The sequence below is a fragment of the Bos mutus genome, chromosome 4 (assembly GCF_027580195.1).
Source record: "Bos mutus isolate GX-2022 chromosome 4, NWIPB_WYAK_1.1, whole genome shotgun sequence".
Classification (NCBI taxonomy): domain Eukaryota; kingdom Metazoa; phylum Chordata; class Mammalia; order Artiodactyla; family Bovidae; genus Bos; species Bos mutus.
The window spans coordinates 86,185,115-86,192,578 of NC_091620.1; the positions used below are offsets into that span (position 1 = coordinate 86,185,115).

Consider the following 7,464-nt stretch of genomic DNA (forward strand, 5'->3'; position numbering starts at 1 on the left):
GGTTATTGATATTTCTCCCAGCAATCTTGATTTCAGCTTGTGATTCATCCAGCCTGGCATGTCACATGATGTACTCTGCATATAAATTAAATAAGCAGGATGACAATATACAGCCTTTCCCGATTTGGAACCAGTCTATTGTTCCATGTCCAAATCTAACTGTTGCTTCTTGACCTGCATACAGATTTCTCAGGAGGCAGTTCAGGTGGTCTGGTATTCCCATCTCTTGAAGAATTTTCCACAGTTTGTTGTGATCCACACAGTCAAAGGCTTTGGCATAGTCAATAAAGCAGAAGTAGATGTTTTGCTGGAACTCTCTTGCTTTTTCGATAATCCAACAAATGTTGGCAATTTGATCTCTGTTTCCTCTGCCTTTTCTAAATTCAGCTTGAACATCTGGAAGTTCTCCGTTCACATACTGTTGAAGCCTGCCTTGGAGAATTTTGAGCATTACTTTACCAGTGTGTGAGATGAGTGCAATTGTGCGGTAGTTTGAGCATTCTTTGGCATTGCCTTTCTTGGGGATTGGAATGAAAACTGACCTTTTCCAGTCCTGTGGCCACTGCTGAGTTTTCCAAATTTGCTGGCATATTGAGTACAGCACTTTCACAGCATCATCTTTCAGGATTTGAAACAGTCGAGTGTTCAGGCTTTGTTTGTAGTGATGTTTCCTAAGGGCCACTTGACTTTGCATTCCAGGATGTCTGGCTCTAGGTGAGTGATCACACCGTGGTGGTATATTAACAAGCAAACTGAAAAAACAGAGTCAAACAAAAACTTGGACACAAATGTTCAGAGAGTTATTATTCACAACAGCCAAAGAATAAACAACTCAAATGTTTAAACAAAACAAATGGATGAATGGATAAACAAAATGTGGTCTATCCCTACCAGGGAATTTTCTTTTATTCAGTTACTAAAAAAAGACAGAAGTACTAACACATGGATGAACCCTGAAAATTATGCCAGAAGAAAGAAGCCAGGACAAAAAACACCTGTTTTATGATTCCATTTACATGAAATGTCCATAATGGGCAAATCCATAGAAACAGAGAGCAGATTAGTAGGTGCCACGGGGTGAGGGATAGGAAGGTGGGATCAGGAATGCCTGTTTAATTTCTTTCTACCGTCCTGCATATATTCTAGTGGTGATGGTTGCACAACCCCATGAATACACTGAAAGTCACTTCAAAATAATTTAAATGAATTTCATGTTACAGAATTTCATCTCAAGTGTTTAAAAAATGACATGAGATACTAGTTTGTACCCAGTGAGTGAGGAGGATGTTTAACAACTAGAACTCGCATACATTGCTGGAGGGAATGGTTATTAAAAACGTCTGTAGTTTCTCCCATGGAGCAACTAAGCCTGCACACCAAAATTACTGACTCCAAGCAGCAACTAGAGAGCCTGTGTGCTCCAGAGTCCATGTTCTACAACAAGATTAGCCTGCACCCCACAATGAAGATCTAGTACAGCCAAAAAAATTCTATAGTCAACTCCAAGAAAAATAAAAAAAAAGTCCACAACTACATACAAATGTTCATAGCAGCATTATCATAAAAGACCAAAATTAGAAATAACTCAAATATCCATCTACAGATGATGGATAAACTGTGGCATATTCTCACAACAGCTCAACAATAAAAAGGAATGGAACTACTGATAGATACATGCAGCAACATGGATGAATCATAAACAATGTTATGTTATGCAAAATATCTGAGATACAAAGCATATAAATTATAGGATTTCATTTATATGAATCTGGAATATAGGGAAATTTATTTATGATATTAGAAATCACAAGAGTGGTTACCTTTCAAATATCTTTTGCTATTGATTCCTAACATAATTCCACAGTGATAAAAGAACAGACTCTGTAAAATTTCAATACTCTTTAGATCATGAAATTTTTGCACCTTGTTTTATAAAGTCCTTGGATATGTCTCAGTGTCTCCTAGTTTATAATCTATGGGAACTTGAATAGAATTTGTATCCTGTTGTGTGAAATTTGTATAAATCTTAATTATGTTGAATTGGTTCATGATGCTTTTCAGGTCTACTATATCCTTCTACTTTTCTGTATATTCATTCTGTTAATTTTTGAGAGTTTGATATTGAAACTCCAACTAAAAATCTCAATTTATCTACTTAAAAAATAACTGCAATATATAATGCAACTGTATGTAACTTTGTTCTGTATTTTCCAAGTCTCCTGTAAATGTGTTATCATACTTTCATAATTTAAAAAATAAAAAGAAAGAAAGAAAGAAGAGTGGTTTCAATGGCAGGAGAAAGGAGACTGGAACAAGGAGTGAAATAACCTTCTGAGGTGACAGACATGTTCTTTATTTTGATGGGGGAGGTGGTAATCATATGGATATATATATTTGTTAGAATTCATCGATCTATATGCTTAAAATGGGTGCATTGTATTGTATGTGTATTATAAAAAGGTATTAGAAATTTTATAAATCTACATGACTCGATTTCTATGGGAGTCTTAAAGTAAACCAATCTCACTGCTGCTGCTGAGTCGCTTCAGTCGTGTCCGACTCTGTGTGACCCCATAGACGGCAGCCCACCAGCCTCCCCCGTCCCTGGGATTCTCCAGGCAAGAACACTGGAGTGGGTTGCCATTTCCTTCTCCAATGCATGAAGTGAAAAGTGAAAGTGAAGTCACTCAGTCGTGCCCAACTCTTTGCGACCCCATGGACTTCAGCCCACCAGGCCCTTCAGTCCGTGGGATTTTCCAGGCAAAAGTACTGGAGTGGAGTGCCACTGCTTTCTCCATCACCATGCTTACCTCAGCATAAAACAGAAAAGCAAGCCTGTGAGCTAGTCTAGAACACCTGTAAAGTCATCATACATGGGCCTAAAACAACACTATAAACATAGAAATGAGCAAGAAAAGAAAATCAAGGCAAACTAGTATAAAAACAAGGAATTGGGGTAAAGAGAATGAAGTAAGGAAAATGGAGGGACACAGCAGACACCCAGTCAGTAAGCAGTATTTATGACTATTTAAGAAGGGCCACTACTAAGCACAGTCAATGGCACACAGTAGAAGTACAATAACTATTATATAATGAGTGAACATATGGTAAAAATTACAAAATGGAAGCGATTTCAATCTGGGAATTCATTTGCTGAGGGAGAGACTTGCCCTAAATCAATGTCCTCACTCTCAGCAACTTCCTTTCACTTTTCTTTGCATGAGTTTCCCAATCTACGAAATGGGAGTAAAAGCCCCATTTCCAAGGTGTGGATAAAGTTGAGATAACCCGCAAAAAGGATTCAAAGCTCACACAAATGCAACCACCTGAGCACCCACCGCTGGCTTGTTTCATAAACAATCTCGGATTTATTAAGCAGAAGAAATTTTCAAAAATCCCCCACAACCTGCTCATCTTCCCCACTAAGTAAAACTAACCATTTCAATACTCTGGGAGTCATTCTTGCTCTTCCTCCTCATCCAACCTATCATCCAGCCCTAACCATTCTAACCCTCAAATATCATTCGCTGTACTGTCATCACCCTAGTCTAAGCTACAAATTACCTCTCACATAAATTACTAACCTTGCTCCAGCACACGAGCTTTTGCAATTCCTGAAATGTGTTATGCTCCCTCTTGACAAACTCCTATTCACCCTTTGGGTTTCATTCTAGTTTTCACTCACAGGTGCTCAGTCAGCGCAGAAGAAAACGGTGTACTAGGAAGGTAGACTGTTTTATAATCACAGCCCAAAACGGATTCCATAATGTCCTAAAGGACTTTACTATCTAGTTCAGAATGTAACACAACCTCTGAACCGACTCATTATCCTTCACAGCTCCTACAGGTGCCACAACAGCCTCTAGATTATATTGTCCCAGGGTGATCCACTCTCAAATTTCATTTTTGACCCTTTACTCAGGTTGTGTTCAAGGACTTGACATGCAGAATTTTCCTCGGTTTCCCAGTCAACTAAGACATGGACTTTAGTGCCACAGCCACTACTCAACTCTATTCTTTCATATGCTTAGCTTGCAAAACTACAAACTTAACCTCAGAAGAACCTTAGGTCCTCCAATTCACCAGGGTAGTGAGACTCTCAAATAATAAATACAGCAACAGAACACATTTCAGCAGACAATATATCAATAGTTGGCAAATAAATCAAACTGGGCTACTACTGAAGGCCCGAAGGAGAAAAAGGTTAATTCTAAGTCAGGCTTACTATGAAAAGGCAAGAGGAACGATTATCAGCCAGGTAGAGAGGCTTAAGGAAAAGAAATAAAGGATAGTGGTATTACAGAAGAATGAATAAATCCCTTTACCTAGATTCAAGAATTAAAAAATTTATATTTGTATATATATGAGGTGGTCTGGAAAAGCAAAGGTCTCATTTGATAATTACAAAAAGTTGTGGGTTAGACAGAACACATATTATTTTCATTTACAGATGAGGAAATTACAGTATGGCAAGGTTAATATTTACCTAAGGTCATAAAACTACCTAGGAACAGAGTCAGTACTGAATGAAACTCATTTTCTCTTGATTCACTGCCAAATGTTCGTTTAATTAGACCATGATTCTGCTCATATTCTCCAGCTTTGCTTAACAGAACTCTTTAATCAACTTTCCACAAGGAATGCTGCCTCCATGTATCTCTTCTTGCATTCATAACTTTCACCTGAAGCACATCTCCAGAAATACTTTAACATAAACCTTATTCTTTTACCAATAACCCCGATTATATACATGATGGTAAAGAGGTGTCTATGTTTACAGGCCATAGATATATAACTACATCCTTCTTCCACTGGCTACCAAAAGATCTGAGCTCCAATAATAATTTTTTAAAATTGTCTTTGGGTTACAGATCAGAAAATTTCTAACACTGTGCAGCAAAACAAACTTTCTGCTTATTCACAGCTTGACATTATCACCTGCAGTGCAGTCGAGGGTGTGTCTCAAAGCCTTGGGTGCTACTGTGTTACTGTCCTTCCTCATTATAGCAAATAAGAAAGGTACCTCAGCTTTCACTGCAACATAAAATGGCCTTCCTATTTTTGTGTTCTTCAACAGAAACATATTTAAATCTTTTCCATATCCCCTAAGAGCTTCCCAGATGGCTCAGATAGTAAAAAATCTGTCTACAATGCAGGAGACCTGGGTTCAGTCAGTGAGCTAGAAGATCCCCTGGAGGAAGTAATGGCAACCCAATCCAGTATTCTTGCCTGGAGAATTCCATGAATAGAGGTACGGTCCAGGGGGTCACAAAGAGTTGGACATGACTGAGCGACTAAAACTTTGACTTTCATATCCCCAAACCTTCCAAAGACCCTATCTTCCCTTCCTATCACTATAATTTCCTATACTGACACATTTTTTGCAAAATGTATACTCAATCCACCACCACTTCAAGCCCATCATTTTCATCTAGTACTGTATTTACCTTAGCCATCTCCTGAAATTCTCACTAATGCACCAAGGACATCTTAGACACCAGAATCAAAGGCCCATTTTTCAAGACTTAACTTTTCAGAACCCGAGAAGTTGGAGAGGCTGATATAGAGTTCACCAGGATGACAGCACTTACTTAGCTCTTATTCTGTGCCAGGCACGGTACTAATTAGGCTTTCAAAAACGTTCCAATTAATTTTCACATCTGAGAAGTGTTTTTTACTCCCTTTTCAGATATTAAAATTTAGGATCAAAATTACCCAAAAACCATATAGTCAGTGAAGCCTGCACGATGCCAATGTTCATAATTTTGTGACATTTGAAGATTAATTCCAAGTTTTCTTCCTAACTCTGTGGCCTTTTCTCCAACTCTTTCACTATTTCATCATCCTCTGCTCATCACTACTTCTCTTATTTCACATGCTCTCCTGGGCAATTTCCATTTCCTCCCATAACTTTAACTGCATTCTGTATCAGTGTTTCTCAATCTTTTAAAACTTTTTATAAACATAAAAACCTCACGCTCTTCCTGTAGCTTTTTTTTGAAAACAGATTTTTCCCAAATAGAAATTATAATGTTGCATGTTTGTCCAAACTATACCTCCTTCAGCCTTTAAAGCTCTGACAACCTCATAGGCATCACCCATGACTGAGAATCAGTGCTTGGGCTGTAAGTCTCTCAAACTATCTTCCCTCTATTCGACACGCCCACCATTCTCTCCCAGACATCTCCCCTGAACTACAACAAATGTTACCAACGATCTAATAAAAATAGATCCTTTAGTATCTCCCCAGACCCTTCAAACTAAGGCCATTCACAGCAAAACTCTTATTTCCCTTAGCAAAGCTGAACCATCTCTTTGTGTCCTCCATTTTGGCTAAAGGTACTTACAATATCCCCTTTTCTACGCTTTTTAAGGTACCTATTTGTGGAACAGCGGTACTGGCACTAACTTCCCTGAGCTTTTTCGTAACAAGTTAAAAATCAACCACCAAACAATGAGTGATTATCATGGCCAGGTGGTAAGGAATGCATAGTACAAGATTTAACTCTTTTACTCCTTAAGAAGTTTACAGGCAGAAACATACCAAAATCCTTTTGTGTGTGTGTGAAGTGTTTTCTCACAAGACGAAATTAACTTAGTTTTCAAAGCATCTCAATGGAATCCTTACTACAAATCCCATTTTAAGAGATGTAAAAAACTGAGATTCAAAAGGAGTAAGTAATTTAACCAAATTTTTACAAACGGATCTGTCCAGACCCAAAAACCTAGACTTGAGATTTCAAATCTCCTTTCCAGGTACTGTTGAAATAAACTCAGTAAAACGAAATCAGATGTAGGTACAAGAGGTCAATAGAGTAGCGCACGTAAATAACAAAAAGCACAAGGCGCCCAGGACGCGCTCTAGGCCGGGGGCTTTTTGGCCCAGCCCTCGCTTCGACGCCCCCCGCCGCTCTGTCCCGTGAAATCTCTCTGCGGCCTGCCTCCAGATGGCCCGATGACCGCGGGAAAACCGCACTCGGGGCGCGGAAAACAGAGCCTGCAGCAGCCAACCCGCCCCGCCCCAATCTGAGTCCGGGCTCGGCCGCAACCGCTGCGTCCCCCGCAGCCGGAACAGTCGACCCGCGGAGAACAAGCGTACCTGGTGGAGGGAGCAACTGGAGGACCGGCGGTCCGAGCAACCTTAGAAAGCCGGAATGACCCCGGTGGAGAGCTGGGCCGGCCGGCGGCGCTAACTGCATTCACTCTGTTCGGTCAACTCGGAACCACAAGGACTCTTCAGGGTAGCGAAGGGACGCGGGGCGGCGACCACCGAGCGCGGACCTGAAGCCGGGAAGGCATCGCATAGGAAGAGCCGGCGGGGCACAGAGACACCACCCTTGGGGGCGGGGCGCAGGCGCGAGGGGCGGGACGCGCAGGGCGAGGAGGCGGGCACTAAGGGACTGGGCGCACGGCGCGAGGGGCGGGCACGTGGGGGCGAGCGCGAGGCGGGGCGCGCGACGTGAG

The 7,464-nt window shown here is 40.8% G+C and overlaps 1 protein-coding gene across 1 annotated transcript in view; it reads right to left on the reverse strand.

Annotated features, from left to right (window-relative positions):
• SLC25A40 (solute carrier family 25 member 40) overlaps positions 1-7,354 on the reverse strand; it is a 78,543-nt gene extending 71,189 nt beyond the window's left edge. The window contains exon 1 of the mRNA XM_070368857.1: positions 7,100-7,354. The gene's annotated coding sequence lies outside the window, so the exon portion shown is untranslated. The remainder of the gene's footprint in view (positions 1-7,099) is intronic.
• Positions 7,355-7,464: the final 110 nt, after the last annotated feature.